Here is a 26,819-nt window from a genome sequence, read left to right as displayed (position 1 = left end):
CTGCTAAATCTGTGGTTATTGCTGTGGCTGGGCGAGTTATTTAGTGTCCGTCAAAGCACAGTTTTTGTTCTGGGTTGAAATACAATTCCCAATTTAGCAATTCTCTAAATTAGTGGTTTCTGCTGTATCAGGCCTACTTTAAATTTATCCCTAAAAGGGTATATTAGATTCAAGGTGCAGATAGGGTCATTCTCAATAACTTCACACACACGCTACTGTGCATATCCCAGTCTAATTCTGTCTGTAAACGTATACCTGTCACCCAGCGCCTAAATAATAGGCCTCAAATTTATAGTCATCCAAATCTGTCGTTATTGCTGTAGCTGGTCAAGTTATTTAGTGTCCGTCAAAGCACAGTTTTTGTTCTGGGTTGAAATACAATTCCCAATTTAGCAATTCTCTAAATTAGTGGTTTCTGCTGTATCAGACCTCCTTTAAATCTATCCCTAGAGGGTATATAAGATTCAAGGTGCACATAGGCATAATGTGGTAAATAATAGGTCTCAAATTTATATTTAGCTAAATCTGTCGTTACTGCTGTGCCTGTATTAGTGTAATACGGTACCTAAATAGATAGCCAGATAGTGTTAGGTGTCTTTAAAAAAAGGCCTGAATTTGAATTCAATACATTGGGCCAAATAATATTTTTGTTGTTGTGGTGAACGATAACAATGAGGAAAACATCTAGTAAAGGACGCGGACATGGTCGTGGTGGTGTTAGTGGACCCTCTGGTGCTGGGAGAGGACGTGGCCGTTCTGCCACAGCCACACGTCCTAGTGCACCAACTACCTCAGGTCCCAGTAGCTGCCAGAATTTACAGCGATATTTGGTGGGGCCCAATGCCGTTCTAAGGATGGTAAGGCCTGAGCAGGTACAGGCATTAGTCAATTGGGTGGCCGACAGTGGATCCAGCACGTTCACATTATCTCCCACCCAGTCTTCTGCAGAAAGCGCACAGATGGCGCCTGAAAACCAAGCCCATCAGTCTGTCACATCACCCCCATGCATACCAGGGAAACTGTCTGAGCCTCAAGTTATGCAGCAGTCTCTTATGCTGTTTGAAGACTCTGCTGGCAGGGTTTCCCAAGGGCATCCACCTAGCCCTTCCCCAGCGGTGGAAGACATAGAATGCACTGACGCACAACCACTTATGTTTCCTCATGATGAGGACATGGGAATACCACCTCAGAACGTCTCTGATGATGACGAAACACAGGTGCCAACTGCTGCGTCTTTCTGCAGTGTGCAGACTGAACAGGAGGTCAGGGAGGAAGACTGGGTGGAAGACGATGCAGGGGACGATGAGGTCCTAGACCCCACATGGAATGAAGGTCGTGCCACTGACTTTCAGAGTTCGGAGGAAGAGGCAGTGGTGAGACCGAGCCAACAGCGTAGCAAAAGAGGGAGCAGTGGGCAAAAGCAGAACACCCGCCGCCAAGAGACTCCGCCTGCTACTGACCGCCGCCATCTGGGACCGAGCACCCCAAAGGCAGCCTCAAGGAGTTCCCTGGCATGGCACTTCTTCAAACAATGTGCTGACGACAAGACCCGAGTGGTTTGCACGCTGTGCCATCAGAGCCTGAAGCGAGGCATTAACGTTCTGAACCTTAGCACAACCTGCATGACCAGGCACCTGCATGCAAAGCATGAACTGCAGTGGAGTAAACACCTTAAAAACAAGGAAGTCACTCAGGCTCCCCCTGCTACCTCTTCTGCTGCTGCCGCCTCGGCCTCTTCTGCTGCTGTCGCCTCTGCCTCTTCTGCTGCTGCCGCCTCGGCCTCTTCCTCCACCTCTGGAGGAACGTTGGCACCTGCCGCCCAGCAAACAGGGGATGTACCACCAACACCACCACCTCCGTCACCAAGCATCTCGACCATGTCACACGGCAGCGTTCAGCTCTCCATCTCACAAACATTTGAGAGAAAGCGTAAATTCCCACCTAGCCACCCTCGATCCCTGGCCCTGAATGCCAGCATTTCTAAACTACTGGCCTATGAAATGCTGTCATTTAGGCTGGTGGACACAGACAGCTTCAAACAGCTCATGTCGCTTGCTGTCCCACAGTATGTTGTTCCCAGCCGCCACTACTTCTCCAAGAGAGCCGTGCCTTCCCTGCACAACCAAGTATCCGATAAAATCAAGTGTGCACTGCGCAACGCCATCTGTGGCAAGGTCCACCTAACCACAGATACGTGGACCAGTAAGCACGGCCTGGGACGCTATATCTCCCTAACTGCACACTGGGTAAATGTAGTGGCGGCTGGGCCCCAGGCGGAGAGCTGTTTGGCGCACGTCCTTCCGCCGGCAAGGATCGCAGGGCAACATTCTTTGCCTCCTGTTGCCACCTCCTCCTACTCAGCTTCCTCCTCCTCTTCTTCCACCTGCTCATCCAGTCAGCCACACACCTTCACCACCAACTTCAGCACAGCCCGGGGTAAACGTCAGCAGGCCATTCTGAAACTCATATGTTTGGGGGACAGGCCCCACACCGCACAGGAGTTGTGGCGGGGTATATAACAACAGACCGACGAGTGGTTGCTGCCGGTGAGCCTCAAGCCCGGCCTGGTGGTGTGCGATAATGGGCGAAATCTCGTTGCAGCTCTGGGAATAGCCGGTTTGACGCACATCCCTTGCCTGGCGCATGTGCTGAATTTGGTGGTGCAGAAGTTCATTCACAACTACCCCGACATGTCAGAGCTGCTGCATAAAGTGCGGGCTGTCTGTTCGCGCTTCCGGCGTTCACATCCTGCCGCTGCTCGCCTGTCTGCGTTACAGCGTAACTTCGGCCTTCCCGCTCACCGCCTCATATGCGACGTGCCCACCAGGTGGAACTCCACCTTGCACATGCTGGACAGACTGTGCGAGCAGCAGCAGGCCATAGTGGAGTTTCAGCTGCAGCACGCACGGGTCAGTCGCACTGCGGAACAGCACCACTTCACCACCAATGACTGGGCCTCCATGCGAGACCTGTGTGCCCTGTTGCGCTGTTTCGAGTACTCCACCAACATGGCCAGTGGCGATGACGCCGTTATCAGCGTTACAATACCACTTCTATGTCTCCTTGAGAAAACACTTAGGGCGATGATGGCCCAGGAGGAGGAGGAGGAAGAGGGGTCATTTTTAGAACTTTCAGGCCAGTCTCTTAGAAGTGACTCAGAGGTAGGTTTTTTGCAACAGCAGAGGCCAGGTACAAATGTGGCCAGCCAGGGCCCACTACTGGAGGACGAGGAGGACGAGGATGAGGAGGAGGTGGAGGAGGATGAGGATGAAGCATGTTCACAGTGGGGTGGCACCCAACGCAGCTCGGACCCATCACTGGTGCGTGGCTGGGGGGAAACGCAGGACGATGACGATACACCTCCCACAGAGGACAGCTTGTCCTTACCTCTGGGCAGCCTGGCACACATGAGTGACTACATGCTGCAGTGCCTGCGCAACGACAGCAGAGTTGCCCACATTTTAACGTGTGCGGACTACTGGGTTGCCACCCTGCTGGATCCACGGTACAAAGACAATGTGCCCACCTTACTTCCTGCACTGGAGCGTGATAGGAAGATGTGCGAGTACAAGCGCACGTTGGTAGACGCGCTACTGAGAGCATTCCCAAATGTCACAGGGGAACAAGTGGAAGCCCAAGGCCAAGGCAGAGGAGGAGCAAGAGGTCGCCAAGGCAGCTGTGTCACGGCCAGCTCCTCTGAGGGCAGGGTTAGCATGGCAGAGATGTGGAAAAGTTTTGTCAACACGCCACAGCTAACTGCACCACCACCTGATACGCAACGTGTTAGCAGGAGGCAACATTTCACTAACATGGTGGAACAGTACGTGTGCACACCCCTCCACGTACTGACTGATGGTTCGGCCCCATTCAACTTCTGGGTCTCTAAATTGTCCACGTGGCCAGAGCTAGCCTTTTATGCCTTGGAGGTGCTGGCCTGCCCGGCGGCCAGCTTTTTGTCTGATCGTGTATTCAGCACGGCAGGGGGCGTCATTACAGACAAACGCAGCCGCCTGTCTACAGCCAATGTGGACAAGCTGACGTTCATAAAAATGAACCAGGCATGGATCCCACAGGACCTGTCCATCCCTTGTGCAGATTAGACATTAACTACCTCCCCTTAACCATATATTATTGTACTCCAGGGCACTTCCTCATTCAATCCTATTTTTATTTTCATTTTACCATTATATTGCGAGGCAACCCAAAGTTGAATGAACCTCTCCTCTGTCTGGGTGCCAGGGCCTAAATATATGACAATGGACTGTTCCAATGTTGGGTGACGTGAAGCATGATTCTCTGCTATGACATGCAGACTGATTCTCTGCTGACATGAAGCCAGATTCTGTGTTATGGGACCTCTCTCCTCTGCCTGGGTGCCGGGGCCTAAATTTATGAAAATGGACTGTTACAGTGGTGGGTGACGTGAAGCCAGATTCTCTGCTATGGGACCTCTCTCCAATTGATATTGGTTAATTTTTATTTATTTTATTTTTATTTTTATTCATTTCCCTATCCACATTTGTTTGCAGGGGATTTACCTACATGATGCTGCCTTTTGCAGCCCTTTAGCCCTTTCCTGGGCTGTTTTACAGCCTTTTTAGTGCCGAAAAGTTTGGGTCCCCATTGACTTCAATGGGGTTCGGGACGAAGTTCGGATCAGGTTCGGAACCCGAAGTTCGGCCGAACTTCTCGAACCCGAACATCCAGGTGTTCGCTCAACTCTAGTCATGGTTTCTAGAACCCATGATGCTAGCATGAACATTAGCCTGAACTGCAATTATCTGTTGATTTGGTGGATTTATAGGACAGGCAATTCATTAGAATTGATTTTTTTAAATTTAAAATGCATAAATCAATTTTTTTCTTTAAGCAATTTTTTATGATTTGTTTTGGCAATAATGTCATGACAAGCACGTTTGTGAATTGACAGTAATTTATTGCAATAATATGATACTTATCTATGTCATCATTTTACATCTGATTCTATGAACTCTCTAGGTGGAGTGCTATTACTGGATAATTAAAATGCTTTTATGAGAGTGATATTTAACAATGAATATTGATCTAAAATGTAGGTAATTTTTTCTTTTATATTTTGTTGCACTTGAAATCTTTATATATATTTATGCTTTATACTTTATGCATATATATCCTCTAAGGGTAACTGACTTTCCAGTGCATCATAATTTTTGAAATTTTACAAATGAAGAGAGAGTTGCATAGTTCAGATTATGGGGTCCACATTAGTAGAATCATCTTTTACCCAGAGCAGAGAGGAGATAAAAAAAAGGTCTTTGATCTGTAGAACCTTGTCCATTGATTTCATTGCAAACCCTTAGGGGGTCATTTATCATTCTGAAATACACCTAAATACGCCGCTATCTGCGACTTCTTCTCGCTCACGCCAGGTATAAAATTGTGGGCAGGGAAGGGCTGGCAGGCTGGTCTCATTTACCATTTTCTACGCCTGGTTTAGGCATAGAAAATGGTTTATATGTAAGACAGCAAGGAAGCTATCTTACATTTAGAAGCAGCAGTAGGTACACTGACGTTATGAAGAGGCCAGCACTTCTACATAACTCCAAAGGATCCACCTCCAGTTTAGGGGTTTCTAAAACGCCGGTCTTAATAAATGTGCCCCTTAGTGCTTTAGTTGCACTGTAGTGTCACTGCACGGAAATTAAACACTGCCTGCAAAAAATTGCAAAACTGACAACTCCTTCGTGTTGTCCCTTTTAGCTTCACCAGGGTGTTTTGGTCCTAGCAGAACAAGGAAGAAGTAACTGGTGTCGGAAAGCTGTCAGATTCTTTGGCGCTCATGGTGGACAGCAAGTCACTGCAGTCCGGGTTGCTGATGTATCTTAATCAGAAAAGCAAAAAAGAGAGAGATCCACACCTTATAGTGTAGTGTTTTAAATAGCACCCATCGTACCCTGATAGCATAGCATTTACAAACGCATCCATCAAGAAAACAATTACACTTACAAGAGTCAAGTCTTGATTCGAGTATCACAGTAGGATATAGCCCAAAGTCCAGACAGATCATTTGCAAAAGATTTTCAATTAACTATTACTAATAATGATATTACAATATTACAACCTTTTTCCTTTCTATTAAATAGCTAAGAAGCTAAATGTCAGGGCTGTGTTAGGTCTAGTTAGACACAGCAGCACAATCACCTGACAGATGGCTTGGTCATCACATGTTCAGCAAGATGGATAGAGAATGGATGAGAACTTTGACATGCAGTACTCCAGACCTGGGGGCTATCTAAAATTGCACTGCATATAGTTTGTATCGTTATACAGTATATTTGTTCCAGTAAGAATATGGATGTCAATAATTTTCAAGAAACAGGGCTAACTACCCTGTTCCTCCCCTCTAGGTAAGAGTGGGCTGGTCCTGCTTCCTGCCATGAGGGGGAGTTCCTGTCCAGAGATACAGAGGAGAGGAAGCACACTGCCAAGCTCCTGCTCCTAAAAATAATTATCCAGAGGGAACACCCAACCATTTTTTCTCAAGTAAATCCTCAATAAACCAGTAAGCAGAGTGACCAGCTAAGAAAAGCATGTGAGGTGAGGGACTACAGCTAAGACACCCATCCTCCACACTATTACTAGGCCAGTTCAATATAAGTTCTAAATTGATTTCATATTCCTTACTAATGCCAGAGAATTGCACTTGGAAATTGCTGCTATTTAATGTACCTGAAGTTACAGTTTGTACTTAGTAAAGTAGCCTGTTCTAGGTTTACTTCTGGCCTCATTCTTCAAAATACATTTCCACTGCACGGAACCCCAGGGAGAAAAGGCCTGAGGGAGAACACCATGACACAATCCTTCATCAGGGCCAGCACCACTCCCATCCTCTGCACCTGCTCCTCCGGGGCTCACTGCAGACACTTAAAAAAAGTTACTCTGAAATTGTTATTACATGTTCTCTGTTAGGGACATATGACAATCTATGACATGGATCTCCAGCTTGAAGATCTCTGGGTGATGCAAGACTAGAATTCCTAGCATATCCTGACAGCCCCAGTCTATCAGAGCATGTTGGTAGTTATATGACAGTAAATTTAATACTGTTAAATAACGCACGAACTTAAGTATGTGACAAATACAAGCCCCAGAATATCCCCACTGTGATCTTCTGTATACTGCTTATCTCCATCTAGCTGAATGCAAGTACTCTCTCTACAATGGTAGCAGATATGGTAGCTGTCTTGGTCCAATTGTAAATCTGTAATCTTGACTAATTACTGCTTGTCAAACTGATGCATTGCTATGTAATGAGTGACTAAACTTTCCATAAGGTTTATAAGGCTTGCAATAATATGAATGCAATCCATTGAGTTGTTAATATGTAATTATGGAATATTATAAAAGCCCTTGTGTATTGTGTTTCTCACTTGTTGGTCTCTAATCCTGATGATTGTCTTTTGAAATCTGGTTACTTCTGGTAGCAATGAATTCGCAGACAAAGGTTTCATTCTATAATAGACCATAATGTCATAGAGTTATACATATTACAGCCAGGAAAAAAACATAAAACTAAAGAACCCAAATAAATTATAATAGGATTATTAGTTCAGTCTAACAATTAAACAATAAAAATGAAAATGGTTATATAGCTGCAGACTAGAGATGGCCTTGCGGTTCGCCCGGCAGTAATTTTGCTGCGGACTTTGCTCGTTCGCCGAACATTCTAACATATGGCAATATTCGCACGTGCCGAACTTTGACCCATGACACATCCATCAGGTGGGACAGGACAGCCAATTGAGACGGTTCAGCACGTGGACACATCCCCACCCTGTAACAGAAACCGATCTGGCAGCCATTTTACATTATGTGATGATATTGAAGTAACTAATTGCAACTGGTGTGATGATACCTGTTGCCACAAAAAAAAATATATGATTAAGGGCTGCGATATACCTTTTTCCACAAAATCCTGATCGAAGAGTGCTATATACCAGTTTCTGCCAAATACTGATTGAGGGGTGCCATATACCTTCTTCCACAAAATACTGATTGAGGGGTGCTATTGCTATATACTTTCTTCCACAAAATACTGATTGAGGGGTACTATACACCTGCTTCCACAAAATACTGATTGAGGGGTGCCATATACCTGTTTACGCCAAATACTGATAGAGGGGTGTTATATACCTGTTTCCGCCAAATACTGATTGAGGGGTGCCATATACCTTCTTTCACCAAATACTGATTAAGGGCTGTGATACACCTGCTTCCACAAAATACTGATTAAGGAATGCCATATACTTGTTTCCGCCAAATACTGATTGAGGGGTGCTATATACATGTTTCCGCCAAATATTAATTGAGGGGTGCCATATACCATCTTCCACTAAATACTGATTGAGGGGTGCTATTGCTATATACCTTCTTTCACCAAATACTGATTGAGGGCTGCAATACACCTGCTTCCACAAAATACTGATTGAGGGGTGCCATATACCTGTTTCCTCCAAATATTGATTGAGGGTTGCTAAATGCCTGTTTCCACCAAATACTGATTGAGGGGTGCTATATACCAGTTTCTTCCAAATACTGATTGAGGGGTGCTATATACCTGTTTCCGCCAAATACTAATTGAGGGGTGCTATTGGTATATACCTTCTTCCACAAAATACTGATTGAGGTGTGCTATTGCTATATACTTTCTTCCACAAAATACTGATTGAGGGGTGCCATATACCTGTTTCCGCCAAATATTGATTGAGGGTTGCTATATGCCTGTTTCCACCAAATACTGATTGAGGGGTGCCATATACCTGTTTCTGCCAAATACTGATTGAGGGGTGCTATATACCTGTTTCTGCCAAATACTGATTGAGGGGTGCCATATACCATCTTCCACTAAATACTGATTGAGGGGTGCTATTGCTATATACCTTCTTCCACCAAATACTGATTGAGAGCTGCAATACACCTGCTTCCACAAAATACCGATTGAGGGGTGCCATATACCTGTTTCCACCAAATATTGATTGAGGGGTGCTATTGCTAAATACCTTCTTCCACCAAATACTGATTGAGGGCTGCGATACACCTGCTTCCACAAAATACTAATTGAGGGGTGCCATATACCTGTTTCCGCTAAATACTGATTGAGGGATGCTATATACCTGTTTCCGCCAAATACTGATTGAGGGGTGCTATATACCTTCTTCCACAAAATACTGATTGACAGCACAGGCTGCAGATGGCAACACTATTATCAGTAGCTGACATGTTAAAAAAAAGCCCACACTGCGGAGCCATGTGCCGGCGTCCTGGGAGCGCAAGATGTGACCGTGCATGGTGGAGGGCTCGCTCCAGATACATTTGCAGTCTGCTTTTTGCCTTCTGTGCACCGTGAGTTCTGCCTGTTTCTCTTTCTCCCTTCTATCTGCTGATCCGTCTCTCCCTCTGAACTCCCCTCCTCTTCCTCTTTTGTGGGCACCCATGTGATGTCCATCGACACGTCATCATCGTCACCTTAACCACCACTGACATTAGAGATCTCGGAGTAGGCAACAACAACTGGGACCACCCTCCTTAGGGCTGCGATACACCTACTTCCACAAAATACTGACTGAGGGGTGCCATATACCTTCTTCCACAAAATACTGATTGAGGGGTGCTATTGCTATATACCTTCTTCCACCAAATACTGATTGAGAGCTGCGATACACCTGCTTCCACAAAATACTGATTGCGGGGTGCCATATACCTGTTTCCACCAAATACTGATTGAGGGGTGCTATATACCTGTCCCTGCCAAATACTGATTAAGGGGTGCTATTGCTATATACCTTCTCCCACCAAATACTGATTGAGCACTGTGATACACCTGCTTCCACAAAATACTGATTGCGGGGTGCCATATACCTGTTTCCACAAAATACTGATTGAGGGGTTCCATATACCGGTTTCCACCAAAAACTGATTGAGGGGTGCTATATACCTGTCCCTGCCAAATACTGATTGAGGGGTTCTATAAACCTGTTTCCACCAAACACTGATTGAGGGGTGCCATATACCTTCTTCCACAAAATACTGATTAAGGGGTGCCATTGCCATATACCTTCTTCCACCAAATACTGATTGGGGGCTGCTATATGCCTTCTTTCACAAATACTGCTCTTCTCTACGGACTTAGGCAGAGGGACATATAGAAAATGACAGGCAGAGGAAGAGGCAGACCATTCCGCAGGGATGGTAGGGGTTGGGCAGGTTCACCAGGTCGGAGCCTAAGTGGAAAGTTGGAGAAGGCACATGCGATAGCTTCAAAGGGTGCACCACAGTTGGTTGAGTGGCTTACTCAGCCTTCCGCTTCTGCACCCTCCTCATCCTCTGTATCTGCACCCTCCTCACTATCGGCTGTGTGCACCCCCAAAGGCACCACCACCACCACCCCCACTCGAGTCAGAGGATTTATTTTCCCATCCATTCCCAGACCTTACCGATGCACAGCCATTCTTGGCATCAGATGGGAAAGAGGAGGTGGCAACAGCCACTACTCAGCGGTCTGACGACAGTACCCAGATCAGCCCAAGGAGCGTGGTCCCTGTTGTTGCTTCCTACTCCTAGATCTCTAATGTCAGTGGTGGTTAAGGTGACAATGATGACGTGTCGATGGACATCACATGGGTGCCCACAAAAGAGGAAGAGGAGGGGAGTTCAGAGGGAGAGACGGAGCAGCAGATAGAAGGGAGAAAGAGAAGCAGGCAGAACTCACGGTGCACAGAAGGCAAAAAGCAGACTGCAAATGTATCTGGAGCGAGCCTTCCACCATGCACGGTCACATCTTGCGCTCCCAGGACGCCGGCACATGGCTCCGCAGTGTGGGCTTTTTTTAACATGTCAGCTACTGATAATAGTGTTGCCATCTGCAGCCTGTGCTGTCAACGCATAAGTCGCGGTTAGCCCAACACTCAACTAGGTATGACAACCTTAAGAAGGCACCTGGCCTCCCATCATTGAGCCCAGTGGGAGCAATGCCGTCAGAACCCACAAAGCCACACTCCCGGCGCTCCACGTCCTGCCTCTTCTGCTTCTCCTTCTCCTCTCTCCTCCCATTTGTCCTCCACTCCACCCTCCACCATGCCGTCGTCGTGTTCATCTGGCACAAAGCAGGCTTCCGCGGCCCAAATGTTCGAGCGTAAAAAAAATTGGTGGACTCGGAGGCCTTTAGAAAATTTGTGGACATTGGCACACCGCAATGGAAGGTCCCAGGAAGGAAATATTTCTCCCAGAAGGGCATCCCTGAACTATATGGCCGCGTTCAGTGGCAAGTTAATATATCTCTGGCACACAGTGTCGGTGCCAAGATACATCTGACCACAGACACGTGGTCTAGCAAACACGGGCAGGGAAGGTGCATAACTTTTACTGCCCACTGGGTGAACCTTCTGACGGCAGTCAAGCATGTAACCCGTGGCACCCGTGTGGATTTGGTTTTACCGCTACTGATTGCATGCAGGCCTGCCTCTTCTTCTCCTCCTCCTACTCCATCCTCTGTCTCCTTCTTGGATGACTCCTCCTTTTCCACTGCTACTGCCTCTTCCGCTGCACCCCCAAAGCTCCCCAGAACCTATTCGACGTCCTAGGTGAGACGTTGCCATGGAAGACAAGAGCCACACTGGTCCTGCACTCCTTTCAGCTCTGTGGTCACAGGCCGATCAGTGGCTAACTGTGCTCAATTTGACAGTTGGTAAAGTGGTGTGCGACAACGGTGCCAATCTGCTGAGCGTGCTGAAACAGGGCAAAATGACACACGTGCTGTGCATGGGAAACGTCCCGAACTTAGTCGAGCAGTGATTCTTTGCCAAGTGCCACGGGGTCCAGAACGTCTTGCGGCAGGCCAGGAAAATCTCTGGCCATTTTAGAAGATCTTACACGGCCATGGCTCACCTTGCTGATGTTCAACAGTGACACCACTTGCCCATCAGATGCCTGATTTGTGACTGCCCGACGTGCTGGAACTCCAATTTGTATATGCTTGATAGGCTTCTCCAGCAGAAACATGCAGTTTATGACTTTCTGTACAAACTCTAGCAGGACAGGTTCTGGGGAGCTCGTTTTTTTCACTGCGCCAGTGGCTGCTCATGCGCAATGCATGCAGATCACCAAACTGGTCAGTCCCAGCCAGGGCGGCATCAGTGGCATCGTACCTTACGCCTTCTTTCTGGAGCATGCATTGCATTTTTTATTGATCAAGCCATCAAGAAGCAGGAGCTGGAAGATAAGGAAGTTGCAATGCTGAATGAATACCCTGGGGGGGGCTACTCCATCTGAGACAAGTCAGCAGGAGTCTGAAGAGGAGTCAGAGGAGGATGGTGGCTGGGGGAAGGACGAGGAAGAGCAAGAAGAGCAGGTTTTAAACATCCCTGATGTTGTCCGTGGCTGGGGGGAGGAGACCGAGGACGACATTCTCCTGGGCGATGAGCAGGAGCAAGGGTGCTCCACTGCTTCCAATTTAGTGCAAATGGGGGCCTTCATGCTCCAGTGTTTGAAAAGAGACCCCCGTATAAAAAGGATAAAGGTCAAGGACCTGTACTGGGTGGCAATGTACTTAGACCCACGGTACAAACACAAAATGGCAGACATGTTACCAGCATCATAGAGGGAGGACTTTCAGAATGCAGCATTTCCAGGTCTTGCTGCGAGAGATGCTGCATTCTGCTGTTGCGGGCACTGGCAGAGGAATTTCCACCCACAGCGAAACAGGTGTGGTTACCAATCCTACCGCGCCTGCAAAAAGAGGGTGGTTTGAAGATGTGTTGGTCACTTGGGATATGAGATAATTCTTGCAGCCAGCCTATACTCGTTGAGTGTCCTTTCCGAACTTGCAATCTCCTAGCTCACGACTACCTCACACTTTTAAAAATGAATGAGGTATGGATTTCGGAGGAATTCAACACCTGTGATGACCACATGTAATTGAATCTCCTCATGCCTACCCACACATATCCGTCACCACACAGAACAAAGAATGGTCCTTGCCTTATATATGTACAGTGGCATCAAAGGCCTTTTGTGTCAGGTGAATGCCTAACAGTTACATATTTATCCTGTGACAGCCTAATGTACCTCCAGCCACAGAATCCAAAATTCTTTGCTGTCAGGTGAATGCCTATTGCCTAATTATTGGGGCCTGTACTGGCCAACAGTTGCATGATTTTCCTATTCTATGACGTAAAGTCATGATTTTATTAAAGACACGGAGGCTTCGTATTGCATAACTCTTTCTTTACTAGAATCCACAGCAGCAAAGAATTTACATAAAAAACTAGGGACAACCCCCAAGCGAACCCCTCCCAATGGACAGTCCATAAATAGGCTCTCCCCAGCCATCTCATCCTCTTTCTTTGATGTGACCAGCCGAACGCTACACGAACACCGGAGCGAACTCCTACTTGCACGGACAAAACTCCAAACCGGCGATCCACCACAAGATCTCGTCCCTCGTCTCGAGATCCAGAGACACCTCGTCCGCGTAGGATGCTCCCGCTTGAAGGTGTGCGATCTTCAATCGCTGCAACGCCCGATAATGAAGAGGCGCAGGGAAAATTGCCTGTATGGAGGAAGAGAGGAGACCGATAATGCGTGCAAGGTGACGTAACGAGATCCGAGGGAGCCTCAGAACCTGACGCAACTCCTTGCGGATGGCCTTGATCTTGGAACCCGGAAGGTACAGGGTCTGTTCGTTGGAGTCCACCACAAACCCCAGAAACTCCATTGACCTCGAAGGTTGAAGACACGATTTCTTGGCGTTGATGACAAACCCAAGCCCGGTGAGAAGGGCCAAAGCCGACCGCAGATGGAGTAGAAGGTCCGAGGGAGAACGAGCCATGAAGAGGATATCGTCCAGATAGATTACTAGACGAATACCCTGGCAGCGAAGCCACGCCACCACGGGCCTCATCAACTTGGTAAAACACCAAGGGGCTGATGAGAGGCCAAATGGCAGGCACGTGAATTGCCAAAGATGGCCGTGCCACCGAAACTGGAGGAGACGTCGGGACTGGGGAGCCACAGGAACCGTCAGGTAGGCGTCCTTCAGGTCCAACTTCACCATCCAGTCCCCCGGGAGCAGAAGGTCCCTGAGTAAATGAATACCCTCCATTTTGAAATGGCGGTATCGCACGAACCTGTTTAGGTTCCTCAAATTTATTACCGGACGGAACAGGCCACCTTTCTTTTCCACCAGGAAAACATTGCTGACCACTCCCACCGAGTGTGGCGGAGCTGTCTCTATAGCCCCTTTGACCGCCAGGGACCGGAGCTCCTGGTTCATGCACGCCCGGGCTGACCCTGACAGCACTAAGGGCGGAGGTTCTGGAAGGGAAAGACGGGCGTCTATCAAATCTATCTGAAAGCCTTGAACCGTGGCAAGAACCCACGGATCGGAGGTGACCCGGCTCCAAGCAGGCAAAAAATGTCGGAGTCTGCCCCCTATACAAGGGTTGAAAGAAAACTGAGGGTTTATGAGACTTACCAATGGGACGTCTAGATCCCGTGTTGCCTCTGAATCCTCTGGAGCGATACGCAGGGCCTCTGGACGGGAAGAAAGAGGACTGCTGCCTCTGGTCCTGGAACGAGGAATGTTGATGAAAGGGACCTCGACCGTTTCCACGAGTCTGGAATTGGACACGGCCGGACAGTCGGCCCCTGAAGCTGCCGGCCCTGGAAGAGACACGCCCACGGAACACCTTGCGCATTGATGATTGGGCTTTATCAAGCGCCGTAAAGGCCCCTACAAATTTGCCTAAGTCCTTTATGAAACTGTCCCCAAAAAGGAGGCCCTGGGCCTCCTTACCCGTCTCAGTGAGCGCCATGTTTGACAATTTGGGTTCTATTTTCATAAGAAGCGCTTTCCTCCGTTCGATAGAGAGGGAGGAGTTGACATTCCCAATTAGGCAAATAGCGCGTTGAGCCCAGCCACTGAGCTCCTCCGGGTCAATGGACGTGCCCTCCGTCCTGGCTGTCTCAGCCAATTCAAAAATCTTTGTAAGGGGACCCAGACTGTCCAAGAGCTTGTCTTGACAAGCCCGCAGAGCAGAATCTAGGCCCTTGCGGGGATTAAATCCCGTCTTAGATAGAAATTGTACCATCTTGGGATCTACATTTGGTGTATCGCACACCTTATTCTGCACCAAGGGGCGGGGACATTCCGCTTTTAATTTGTTCCGGGTCTCTTTAGACAGTGGTTTTCTGACCCTGTCCTCTAGGTAGCGGGCCACATGTGGGATGGGGAGCCACTCAGCCGACCTAGGATGGTGCAGGTTGTCTGGGTCAAACAGGGGGTCGCCCTGTGGGTCAACAAGGGAGCTAGGTCCCGGGGCAATGGTCTCCTGGGCCACACTAGAAGCGGGCTGTGGAGACGGGGAGACCCCTTCCAACATGTCAGAAACTTGGATCCCATCCAGATCCACGTCTGAGGCATACTGACCCTCATCAAAAACCTCCTCATCAGACTCTATATCTGAGTCAGACCTGGGTTCGGGCTGAGCCCGAGCGGATTTCCAGGAGCGCGTCTTTTCCGCCTGGCGCTGGCAGGCTCTTTTGCGTGACCTCGGCACGCCGTCTTTCGATAGAACTAGGCTATCAGTATTAAGCATTCTGGAGGTATCAGAGACCGGAGCTGAAACCGGGGTAGCAGCTGAGGTTTGTGCTCTGAGTGCCTGGGTGATAGATTGACTAATCATGGATGACATATTGCCCATGGCATTAGCTATGGCAGTAGAGATGGACAGCTGCAGATCCCCAACCTGAGGCTCATTCAGACATTGAGCTGCAGGAACTGGGGTAGAGCTAGTGGTGGGGCCAGCAGGGGCATCGCTAGGCAGGGACATATTCGCAGGAGTAGTTACTCCAGAGTGAGCAGGAATAGGTAGGGAGAAAACGCTACTTAGCTGAGCCCTGGCAGACAGGCACCGATGTCCGGCGAATGGAAAAAAGGCGCCGCCGCAAACCGGAAGGGGTGGGGATAGCGACCCGACCCCCTCCAGAATCAGGGAGTACCAATATGGCGCCCGAGATTCCCTGTCTCAGGCGCCAATACACCCAAACCTAAAACAAGATGGCGCCCGAGATTCCCGAACTGGTGCCGAAATCACGTGTGATGTAAGCAAATCTCGCGATCACCGCGACTACGGCCTGGAAGAAACACGCGAACGGGGAGACGCGCGAACAGGGAGAAGCAGATGAGGAAGATGGCGTCCGGAAGGTACAAAAACGGGGGGGGGGGGGCGCCGGGGGGGGAGAGGGAAAACGCAAAGCTACCAGCAGGAAAATCAAGGACAGTCCAACGGCAGACGAACAAAAAGGGTGGTGGGGGTTTAGCTGAGAGAGACCCCCCCCCGAATATCAAGAACACAAACTATTAGTAATAATAGCCCTAGAAGGTCAAAACGGTAAAAACAACCTACATGAGGAAAGATCAAAACAAGAATAAACAAATTCGAATAAAGACAGTAATAAGCCCCACAAAAATAATGGGACAAGGACAAAATACTGCACAATGTAAAATAATGTACTTATCTGCTGTGGGCAGCAGCAAAGAAAGAGGATGAGATGGCTGGGGAGAGCCTATTTATGGACTGTCCATTGGGAGGGGTTCGCTTGGGGGTTGTCCCTAGTTTTTTATGTAAATTCTTTGCTGCTGTGGATGCTAGTAAAGAAAGAGTTATGCAATACGAAGCCTCCGTGTCTTGTTATAAAATTACATTTTTATCCTGTGACCGCCTAATGTACCTCCAGCCACAGAATCCAAAGTTCTTTGCTGTCAGGTTAATGTCTATTGCCTAATTTTTGGGGCCTATACTGGCCGACAGTTACATATTTATCCTGTGACCGCCTAATGTACCTCGTGCCACAGAATCTAAAGTTATTTGCCGTCAGGTGAACGCCTATTGGCTAATTTTTGGGGCCTATACTGGCCGACAGTTAACTTTTTTATCTCTAGCCACATAATCACACCCCTGTCTCACTCCTCTGCTTCTCATTATGGTGGCATATGAACCACATTCACCATAAGGACCTTCTATTGTCACAGGGTCATGTGACTGTGCCCCCACCCTGTACTGTGCCCCTCACCCCATACTGTGACCCCTTTTACCCTGCATTGTGCCCTCTTACCACACCCTGTGCAGTGCTCCTAGTCATTCCCTGTACTGTGCCCTCCTATACCTTTTTATCCAGTCACGGTATGGCGGTGTTATCCTGTCCCTGTACAGAGGTGTTATCCGGTGAATGTATGGCGTTGGTATCCAATAACTGGATGGCCATAACTGTATCCCTTTCCCTGCCCACGCCATCCTTTTTTAGACCTGGCATGAGCAGGAAAAATATGCAGATTGTGGTGCTAGCAGTGTCAGAAATACGGCTAACATAGATGTATTTCTATATAATAAATAACCTCCTAATTGTATTATTATTCGGGGGTAGGGCTAATATCTTTATATACAGTACAGACCAAAAGTTTGGACACACCTTTTCATTCAAAGAGTTTTCTTTATTTTCATGACTATGAAAATTGTAGATTCACACTGAAAACATCAAAACTATGAATTAACACATGTGGAATTATATACATAACAAAAAAGTATGAAACAACTGAAAATATGTCATATTCTAGGTTCTTCAAAGTAGCCACCTTTTGCTTTGATTACTGCTTTGCACACTCTTGGCATTCTCTTGATGAGCTTCAAGAGGTAGTCACCTGAAATGGTTTTCACTTCACAGGTGTGCCCTGTCAGGTTTAATAAGTGGGATTTCTTGCCTTATAAATGGGGTTGGGACATCAGTTGTGTTGTGGAGAAGTCGAGTGGATACACAGCTGATAGTCCTACTGAATAGACTGTTAGAATTTGTATTATGGCAAGAAAAAAGCAGATAAGTAAAGAAAAACGGGTGGCCATCATTACTTTAAGAAATGAAGGTCAGTCAGTCCTAAAAATTGGGAAAACTTTGAAAGTGTCCCCAAGTGCAGTCACAAAAACCATCAAGCGCTACAAAGAAACTGGCTCACATGCGCACCGCCCCAGGAAATGAAGACCAAGAGTCACCTCTGCTGCGGAGGATAAGTTCATCCGAGTCACCAGCCTCAGAAATCGCAGGTTAACAGCAGCTCAGATTAGAGACCAGGTCAATGCCACACAGAGTTCTAGCAGCAGACACATCTCTAGAACAACTGTTAAGAAGAGACTGTGTGAATCAGGCCTTCATGGTAGAATATCTGCTAGGAAACCACTGCTAAGGACAGGCAACAAGCAGAAGAGACTTGTTTGGGCTAAAGAACACAAGGAATGGACATTAGACCAGTGGAAATCTGTGCTTTGGTATGATGAGTCTAAATTTGAGATCTTTGGTTCCAACCACCGTGTCTTTGTGCGACGCAGAAAAGGTGAACGGATGGACTCTACATGCCTGGTTCCCACCGTGAAGCATGGAGGAGGAGGTGTGATGGTGTGGGGGTGCTTTGCTGGTGACACTGTTGGGGATTTATTCACAATTGAAGGCATACTGAACCAGCATGGCTACCACAGCATCTTGCAGCGGCATGCTATTCCATCCGGTTTGCGTTTAGTTGGACCATCATTTATTTTTCAACAGGACAATGACCCCAAACACACCTCCAGGCTGTGTAAGGGCTATTTGACCATGAAGGAGAGTGATAGGGTGCTGCGCCAGATGACCTGGCCTCCACAGTCACCGGACCTGAACCCAATCGAGATGGTTTGGGGTGAGCTGGACCGCAGAGTAAAGGCAAAAGGGCCAACAAGTGCTAAGCATCTCTGGGAACTCCTTCAAGACTGTTGGAAGACCATTTCAGGTGACTACCTCTTGAAGCTCATCGGGAGAATGCCAAGAGTGTGCAAAGCAGTAATCAAAGCAAAAGGTGGCTACTTTGAAGAACCTACCATTATGACATATTTTCAGTTGTTTCACACTTTTTTGTTATGTATATAATTCCACATGTGTTAATTCATAGTTTTGATGCCTTCATTGTGAATCTACAATTTTCATAGTCATGAAAATAAAGAAAACTCTTTGAATGAGAAGGTGTGTCCAAACTTTTGGTCTGTACTGTATTTGTGAAAGCAGAGACACTTGGTTTATCTCTGAGGCTGATGTGTTCACCTTATTTGCCGCTGCCTGGTATTAGAGGTGAGTGTCCAACCTACTCTCACCAATAATGAGTGGCTGATAGCTATACAGACGTGGACAAAATTGTTGGTACCCTTTGGTCAATGAAAGAAAAAGTCACAATGGTCACAGAAATAACTTTAATCTGACAAAAGTAATAATAAATTAAAATTCTATAAATGTTAACCAATGAAAGTCAGACATTGTTTTTCAACCATGCTTCAACAGAATTATGTAAAAAAATAAACTCATGAAACAGGCATGGACAAAAATGATGGTACCCCTAGAAAACACAGAACATAATGTGACCAAAGGGACATGTTAATTCAAGGTGTGTCCACTAATTAGCATCACAGGTGTCTACAACCTTGTAATCAGCCATTGGGCCTATATATATGGCTCCAGGTAATCACTGTGTTGTTTGGTGATATGGTGTGTACCACACTCGACATGGACCAGAGGAAGCAAAGGAAAGAGCTGTCTCAAGAGATCAGAAAGAAAATTATAGACAAGCATGTTAAAGGTAAAGGCTATAAGACCATCTCCAAGCAACTAGATGTTCCTGTGAGTACAGTTGCACATATTATTCATAAGTTTAAGATCCATGGGACTGTAGCCAACCTCCCTGGACGTGGCCGCAGGAGGAAAATTGATGACAAATCTAAGAGACGGATAATCCGAATGGTAACAAAAGAGCCTAGAAAGACTTCTAAAGAGATTCAAGGTGAACTTCATGCTCAAGGAACATCAGTGTCAGATCGCACCATCCGTCGTTGTTTGAGCCAAAGTGGACTACATGGGAGACGACCAAGGAGGACACCATTGTTGAAAACGAATCATAAAAAAGCAAGACTGGAATATGCCAAACTACATGTTGACAAGCCACAAAGCTTCTGGGAGAATGTCCTGTGGACAGATGAGACAAAAATCGAGGTTTTTGCCAAGGCACATCAGCTGTATGTTCACAGACGAAAAAATGAAGCATATCAAGAAAAGAACACTGTCCCTACTGTGAAACATGGAGGAGGCTCTGTTATGTTCTGGGGCTGCTTTGCTGCGTCTGGCACAGGGTGTCTTGAATCTGTGCAGGGTACAATGAAATCTCAAGACTATCAAGGAATTCTAGAGAGAAATGTACTAGCCAGTGTCAGAAAGCTTGGTCTCAGTCGCAGGTCATGGGTCTTGCAACAGGACAATGACCCAAAACACACCGCTAAAAACACCCAAGAATGGCTAAGAGGAAAAAATTGGACTATTCTAAAGTGGCCTTCTATGAGCCCTGACCTCAATCCTATTGAGCATCTTTGGAAGGAGCTGAAACATGCAGTCTGGAAAAGGCACCCTTCAAACCGGACACAACTGGAGCAGTTTGCTCATGAGGAGTGGGCCAAAATACCTGCTGAGAGGTGCAGATGTCTCATTGACAGTTACAGGAAGCGTTTGATTGCAGTGATTGCCTCAAAAGGTTGCGCAACAAAATATTAAGTTAGGGGTACCATCATTTTTGTCCATGCCTGTTTCATGAGTTTATTTTTTTACATAATTCTGTTGAAGCATGGTTGAAAAACAATGTCTGACTTTCATTGGTTAACATTTATAGAATTTTAATTTATTATTACTTTTGTCAGATTAAAGTTATTTCTGTGACCATTGTGACTTTTTCTTTCATTGACCAAAGGGTACCAACAATTTTGTCCACGTCTGTAGATATGTATAGAATACCGGCGCTGGCACAAAGAAGGTAGGGGAGGGTGAAAATTAATACATATATATACACAGGACACTTATTATAAAGTCTCTACCTGTGTCTGGTAGATGATCGTTCCGTGATGTGGTGTGATCCCGTTGTTCCAGGAAGCGCTGTATAGATTTAATGGGCCGCTTCTTGCTCTAACTCACACCTTGCGCGCTGCCCCGGCCGGTAGCTAGCGCACGCGTGGAGGAGCCTGCAGGGATGAGTTCAGGAGCGTCTTCGTGTGACGTCACAACTTCGCTCTGGGTGCCTCCAAGGGACAAGTTTCCATCCAACACGTTTCTGAACCTACGGGTTCCTTCGTCAGGGATAGTTCATGGTACAAGTCCTGGGGATTAAATAGGTTTCCCATTCCCATAATCATTCCTGCAGTGACTGCTCCTTTATTCTAATCTTTATTTGGCGTTTAGTCCTGCCGACATAGATTTTCTGACAGGGGCATTTGATGAAGTATATTACCCCCTTGGTGTCACAGGTAATATAATTTTTTATTTTATAAGTAGTTGAAACATCTCCTATTTCCAAAATGACTTTATAATAAGTGTCCTGTGTGTATATATATATATATAAATATATGTATTAATTTTCACCCTCCCCTACCTTCTCTGTGCCAGCGCCGGTATTCTATACATATCTATAATATCTTTATATTATATAGATTCTAGTGTATTATACTGTGCCCTGTATTTTCCAGTAGAAAATGATCCTTAGGAAACACAGGGCCAGATTTATCATGACTCTGACATCTCACTCCACTTTAACCTATGGCTAAAGTCAGTTTTAGCCAAGTCAGATTTATGATCGGCCCTTTAAGACTGTAATAAATGTGGTTTGACGGTAGCAGTTTATCCGTCAGTAAGCAGCTTTACAAAAGTCGCACATCTTTACAAAAAAGTCTCACGTTTTTATGAAAAAGTCGCATGTTCTATTAAAAAGTCTCCTAAGATAAGAATGGTCCTCACTGGAGTGAAATTCATTCATTTACCTAAGAAAACACGCCCACTTTCAGAAAACTGGCGAGCATAGTGCAGAGCAGAAAAAAATTGCTAATTTGTGCGCAGTTTTAGCGTTTGGGACTTTTTTGGGGACTTTTTCACTCCATTATTCTGACCTGAGCTAATGATAAATCTGGCCCACAGTCTTCATCCCTGACCACCAGGACCAGGTAGCACTCTGTCAGTACATGGCTGCAGGGAGGAGAGATTGCATGCTATATGAGAGCGGCTCTGTCCTCATTCTAGCAATCGGCGGGGGTATCAGAACAAAACCTTCACTGAACAAAACCTTTGATACAGTATATCGTTATTACATACAAAGATTTTGGTGACACTTTAACATAAACTGACCTGTTGAAGGGAGCTGCTTGGGCTGGAAATACATGGTCTAATTCTGTTCCCGATGACAATGCCTGTATAAGGCCAAAGCCAAAAGAAGTTTTGGCCATTACAGGCTAGCATGGATGACCTGGCAAGGTGTATCACCTAGAGCATAGAGACAACTGGTGCAAAGTATGGCCTCCTGCATCAGCTGGCACTCAAGTGGCACACAGACTGGTGAGGTGTATCAGAGTAAGAGCAGGATCAGAGTCAAGCTTAGTACGTAACAGGGAAATCAAGAAATAAGAATAATTTTTCGGTTACCAATGGGGTCACATATGACCATGGCCAGGAGTTGATGGATCGAGGTCACATAAGTATTTGTTTCTCAAACTGCAGGACACTCCTTGTGCAAATGTCTATTTTGTTCTGACAATTCATCTTCAATCTCAGTTGCCCTGGATAGTAGGCACAATCCAAAAATGGGGGGGGGGCAATCCCATACCAAGTTGCCAAGTTGACCACAAAATAATTAAACTGTCCAAAAGTAGGGATGAGCGAACCCGAACTGTATAGTTCGGGTTCGTACCGAATTTTGGGGTGTTCGTGACACGGACCCGAGCCTGAACATTTTCGGAAAAGTCCGGGTTCGGTGTTCGGCGCTTTCTTGGAGCTTTTTGAAAGGCTGCAAAGCGTCATACTACTTGCCCCAAGAGGCCATCACAGTCATGCCTACTATTGGCATGGCTGTGATTGGCCAGTGCAGCATGTGACCCAGCCTCTATTTAAGCTGGAGTCACGTAGCGCCGCACGTCACTCTGCTCTGATCAGTGTAGGGATAGGATGCAGCTGCTGCTGTTAGGGCAAGATTAGGCAGGGATTTACTGTTTCAAAACACTTAATGAAGTGATCGATCTACAGCTGTGAATCATTCAACCTCTGCTATTTAAATGTTCACTGTTTTTAGGCTGCCCAGAGCGTTTTTCTGTCACTTTCTTCTGGGGTGATCGGCGGCCATTTTGTGTCTTGTGGTGCGCCAGCACAAGCTGCCACCAAGTACATTTAACCAATAGTGTTTTTTTTTTTGTTGCTATATCCTATATCAGGGGCTTGGCTGTGCTTGCTATTTTATTGAGGGGTGAAATACAATTGCCAAAATAGCAGTACCCTAAATCTGGTGTTTCAGCTGTGCCTAGCCAATTGTAATACTGTCTGCTGTCTGGCAAACGATATATTTTTTTCTGGGTTGAAATACAATTCCCAAATTAGCAATTCCCTAAATCAGTGGTTTCCCGCTGTAGCAGGCCAAGTTTAAAACTATCCATAAAAGAGTATATTACATTGAAGGTGCTGATAGGATCATCCTCAATAACTTCACACGCTACCGTGCATTTCCAAGTCTAATTCTGTCCGTAAACGTATACCTGTCATCCAGGGCCTAAATACTAGGCCTACAATTTATATTCAGCTAAATCTGTGGTTATTGCTGTGGCTGGTCAAGTTATTTAGTGTCCGTCAAAGCACAGTTTTTTTTCTGGGTTGAAATACAATTCCCAACTTAGCAATTCCATAAATCAGTGGTTTCTGCTGTATCAGGCCAAGTTGAAATCTATCCATAAAAGGGTATATTACATTGAAGGTGCTGATAGGGTCATCCTCAATAACTTCACACGCTACCGTGCATCTCCAAGTCTAATTCTGTCCGTAAACGTATACCTGTCATCCAGGGCCTAAATACTAGGCCTACAACTTATATTCAGCTAAATCTGTGGTTATTGCTGTGGCTGGTCAAGTTATTTATTGTCCGTCAAAGCACAGTTTTTGTTCTAGGTTGAAATACAATTTCAAACTTAGCAATTCCCTAAGTCAGTAGTTTCTGCTGTATCAGGCCAAGTTTAAATCTATCCATAAAAGGGTATATTACATTGAAGGTGCTGATAGGGTCATCCTCAATAACTTCACACGCTACCGTGCATCTCCAAGTCTAATTCTGTCCGTAAACGTATACCTGTCATCCAGGGCCTAAATACTAGGCCTACAATTTATATTCAGCTAAATCTGTGGTTACTGCTGTGCCTGTATTAGTGTAATACGGTACCTAAATAGATAGCCAGATAGTGTTAGGTGCCTGTAAAAAAAGGCCTGAATTTGAATACAATACATTGGGCCAAATAATTTTTTTCTTATTGTTGTGAACGGTAACAATGAGGAAAACATCTAGTAAGGGACGCGGACGCGGACATGGTCGTGGTGGTGTTAGTGGACCCTCTGGTTCTGGGAGAGGACATGGCCGTTCTGCCACAGCCACACATCCTAGTGCACCAACTACCTCAGGTCCCAGTAGACGCCAGAATTTACAGCGATATTTGGTGGGGCCCAATGCCGTTCTAAGGATGGTAAGGCCTGAGCAGGCACAGGCATTAGTCAATTGGGTGGCCGACAGTGGATCCAGCACGTTCACATTATCTCCCACCCAGTCTTCTGCAGAAAGCGCACAGATGGCGCCTGAAAACCAAGCCCATCAGTCTGTCACATCACCCCCATGCATATCAGGGAAACTGTCTGAGCCTCAAGTTATGCAGCAGTCTCTTATGCTGTTTGAAGACTCTGCTGGCAGGGTTTCCCAAGGGCATCCACCTAGCCCTTCCCCAGCGGTGGAAGACATAGAATGCACTGACGCACAACCACTTATGTTTCCTGATGATGAGGACATGGGAATACCACCTCAGCACGTCTCTGATGATGAAACACAGGTGCCAACTGCTGCGTCTTTCTGCAGTGTGCAGACTGAACAGGAGGTCAGGGAGGAAGACTGGGTGGAAGACGATGCAGGGGACGATAAGGGTCCTAGACCCCACATGGAATGAAGGTCGTGCCACTGACTTTCAGAGTTCGGAGGAAGAGGCAGTGGTGAGACCGAGCCAACAGCGTAGCAAAAGAGGGAGCAGTGGGCAAAAGCAGAACACCCGCCGCCAAGAGACTCCGCCTGCTACTGACCGCCGCCACCTGGGACCGAGCACCCCAAAGGCAGCTTCAAGGAGTTCCCTGGCGTGGCAGTTCTTCAAACAATGTGCTGATGACAAGACCCGAGTGGTTTGCACGCTGTGCCATCAGAGCCTGAAGCGAGGCATTAACGTTCTGAACCTTAGCACAACCTGCATGACCAGGCACCTGCATGCAAAGCATGAACTGCAGTGGAGTAAACACCTTAAAAACAAGGAACTCACTCAGACTCCCCCTGCTACCTCTTCTGCTGCTGCCGCCTCAGCCTCTTCCTCCACCTCTGGAGGAACGTTGGCACCTGCCGCCCAGCAAACAGGGGATGTACCACAAACACAACCACCTCTGTCACCAAGCATCTTAACCATGTCACACGGCAGCGTTTAGCTCTTCATCTCACAAACATTTGAGAGAAAGCGTAAATTCCCACCTAGCCACCCTCGATCCCTGGCCCTGAATGCCAGCATTTCTAAACTACTGGCCTATGAAATGCTGTCATTCAGGCTGGTGGACACAGACAGCTTCAAACAGCTCATGTCGCTTGCTGTCCCACAGTATGTTGTTCCCAGCCGCCACTACTTCTCCAAGAGAGCCGTCCCTTCCCTGCACAACCAAGTATCCGATAAAATCAAGTGTGCACTGCGCAACGCCATCTGTGGCAAGGTCCACCTAACCACAGATACGTGGACCAGTAAGCACGGCCAGGGACGCTATATCTCCCTAACTGCACACTGGGTAAATGTAGTGGCGGCTGGGCCCCAGGCGGAGAGCTGTTTGGTGCACGTCCTTCCGCCGCCAAGGATCGCAGGGCAACATTCTTTGCCTCCTGTTGCCTCCTCCTACTCGGCTTCCTCCTCCTCTTCTTCCACCTGCTCATCCAGTCAGCCACACACCTGTGCGATAATGGGCGAAATCTCGTTGCAGCTCTGGGACTAGCCGGTTTGACGCACATCCCTTTGGTGGTGCAGAAGTTCATTCACAACTACCCCGACATGTCAGAGCTGCTGCATAAAGTGCGGGCCATCTGTGCGCGCTTACGGAGGTCACATCCTGCCGCTGCTCGCCTGTCTGCGCTACAGCGTAACTTCGGCCTTCCCGCTCACCGCCTCATATGCGACGTGCCCACCAGGTGGAACTCCACCTTGCACATGCTGGACAGACTGTGCAAGCAGCAGCAGGCCATAGTGGAGTTTCAGCTGCAGCACGCACGGGTCAGTCTCACTGCGAGACAGCACCACTTCACCACCAATGACTGGGCCTCCATGCGAGACCTGTGTGCCCTGTTGCGCTGTTTCGAGTACTCCACCAACATGGCCAGTGGCGATGACCCCATTATCAGCATTACAATACCACTTCTATGTCTCCTTGAGAAAACACTTAGGGCGATGATGGAAGAGGAGCTGGCTGTCACAACCAGACAGCTGAGAAGTTCTGACAGAAGCCTTTCAGAACCTCCTCCTTGAGTTTTCTTTGTTTTGAATTTCAGTTCCTCATCTCGTTAGCCTCTCTCAGCTGTCATGTAGTTGGACTGATTGCATCCCTTTAAATTCCTTCCCATAATGCATTAGTGTGCGGCTTATACAACTTCC

This window comes from Bufo gargarizans, chromosome 1 (genome assembly GCF_014858855.1).
Source record: "Bufo gargarizans isolate SCDJY-AF-19 chromosome 1, ASM1485885v1, whole genome shotgun sequence".
In the NCBI taxonomy this organism is placed as follows: domain Eukaryota; kingdom Metazoa; phylum Chordata; class Amphibia; order Anura; family Bufonidae; genus Bufo; species Bufo gargarizans.
Note: the sequence above shows the minus strand (reverse complement) of the source record.